Raw genomic sequence first — 2,342 nt, 5'->3', positions numbered from 1 at the left:
TATAAAGATGGGCCAGAGAATTCCTAGATATAGGCCAGCCATGGATTACCATTCAAGCAAAAGCAGGAATACTATTCGGCCTGGGCTCCCTCTGAGGCTGTAGCGAGCGAGTCCAGGTTGTGGCCAGGGTCGGGGCTCAGGCCTGACTGTCGGTGATCAGGTTGATGGAGTCAGTCTGATGCCCAGGACCAGGATCAGTCCGCCTCCCTGACACCTCCCCCTGGAGCCTCAAGCCAAGCAGTCCGGATGAGGAAGGGGAGTTGGGGCCTACCGGGGGGGCGGAAAGCAGCTTGGGTCTCATTCAGCTTGGTGGGGAGGGAACGAAGGAGGGGTGTGGGGGCCGCCCCGGGGCTGGCGCCTGTTGCGCCTCTCCTAGAGGCCGTCATCCTGGGAGAGAGGCTCCAGCTGCTCTGGGGCCTGGCACAGACAAAGGACCTTTCTTTCCCTGCACGTGGCCAGGTTCGATTTTTTCTTGGGATCCAAAACCTTTCATGAAAGGAGCCAGTTCTGGGCCAGGCTGGGCCTGGAGAAGCAGTGCTGAGACTGTTGAATTGTACTCCTGTGAGCTGGGGTGGGGTGGGGGTGGGGGTGGGGCATGGCATGGGGCACACTTCCTGCTTTTTGGATCCTTCCCAACGTTCCTTTGTATGTGTCTATGCGCATGCACGTGCTCCTGCAAAAGCATATATATCTACATATGTGTATATGCCAGTGTGGGCTGATCCTCACTCTCTCACCCTCAGATCCTGGGGAAGAGCTGGGGGGAAAGGTCGGGTCAGAGTGTGGCTTTGAGTACCAAAGTAAGGGACTCCCCATCTCCTCGGTAACTTGGGAGGAAAGGCCTGGTCCACTCTGATGTTAAATATATTCGACTGTAGCAAATGCTTCTCCTTCTCCTTCTTCTCTTTTCCCTGGTGTCCTGGATACCGGGGCAGCTCTGACCCTAGGATGGAGTGGGGGATTGAGTAAAGGAAAATCCTCCTGATTAACTATAAACTAAGAAGGATTCCACAGGTATCTGTTTGCCTCTGTTCTAACTTGTGTCTATATTCATTCATTATTTCAACAAATATTGATCGTCTTTATTAATTTTTTTCAAACACCAAGCATCTATTTTTTTCTCTCCCCACTGGAAAAAAACAAGTTTTATTTTTATTTTTTGAAGTGAAAATTTTTATTTAATTAATAAATTCCACTGGATTTTACTTAATAAACAAGTTTTAAAAAGGATAAAATCCTTGTACCAAATGAACACAATCAAGTGAAACAAATTCTCCCCTTGGCAATGCCCACTAACATATGCCTCCCTCAGTGTATTGGTCCATCCCCTTTCTGTCAAGGTGACTGCACCATTCTTCACTTTCCATTGCTCCTCTGGAATCACAGTCTCTGCACGGATCAGAGTCTTTAAGTCTTTTGAAACTGTTCATCTTTCCAATTCAGCAAACACTGATTAAGTACCATAGGCAGAGTGTAGCGCTGGGTGCTGGGGCAGAGGCAGGATTTCTATAAGACACAACCCCTTCCTCTGTGGTGCTGATTGTTTGGTAAGGAGAGGAGGGGACAGCTGGCTGACACAGTGGACAGGACGCCAAGCCTAGGGTCAGGAAGACTCAACTTTAAAAAAAAATTTTAATTAATTCAGAATATTTTTTCATGGTTACATGATTCATCTTCTTTCCCTCCCCTCCTTCCAGCCCCCTCCCATAGCCAATGTGCAGTTCCACTGGGTTTTACTTGTGTCAGTGATCAAGACCTGTTTTCATATTATTAATATTTGCAATAGAGTGATGGTTTAGAGTCTACATCCCCAAACATATCCCCATCAAATCATGTGATCAATCATAAGTTTTCTTCTGTGTTTCTACTCCCACACTTCTCTCTCTGGATGTGGATAGCGATCTTTCTTACACCTCTTAGAATTGTCCTGGATCATTGCATTGCTGCTAGTAGAGAAGTTCATTAAGACTCAACTTCTTAAGTTCAAATCTAGCCTTAGGCCCTTCCTAGCTGGGTGACCCGTGAAAAATCATTTAACCCTATTTGTCTCAGTTTCCTCATCTGTAAAATGAGCTAGAGAAGGAAATGGCCAACCACTCTAGCATCTTTGTTAAGAAAACCCCAACTGGGGTCACAGAGTTGAACACAACTGAAAAACGATGGAACAACACAGGGAGAAGGGACATTTTCAGATATAGCATTATATGATTAGAATGTTAGAGAGCTACAAAGCAGAAGCTATGGGACGCCTGAGCGGAAAGGCTATTATTGGCAGAGGGGGTTCAGGGAAAGCTCCCTAGAGGAAGTAGTCTTTGAAGTGAGCTTTAAAAGACAGGTAGGCA

This window comes from Monodelphis domestica, chromosome 1 (assembly GCF_027887165.1).
Source record: "Monodelphis domestica isolate mMonDom1 chromosome 1, mMonDom1.pri, whole genome shotgun sequence".
NCBI lineage: Eukaryota > Metazoa > Chordata > Mammalia > Didelphimorphia > Didelphidae > Monodelphis > Monodelphis domestica.
Note: the sequence above shows the minus strand (reverse complement) of the source record.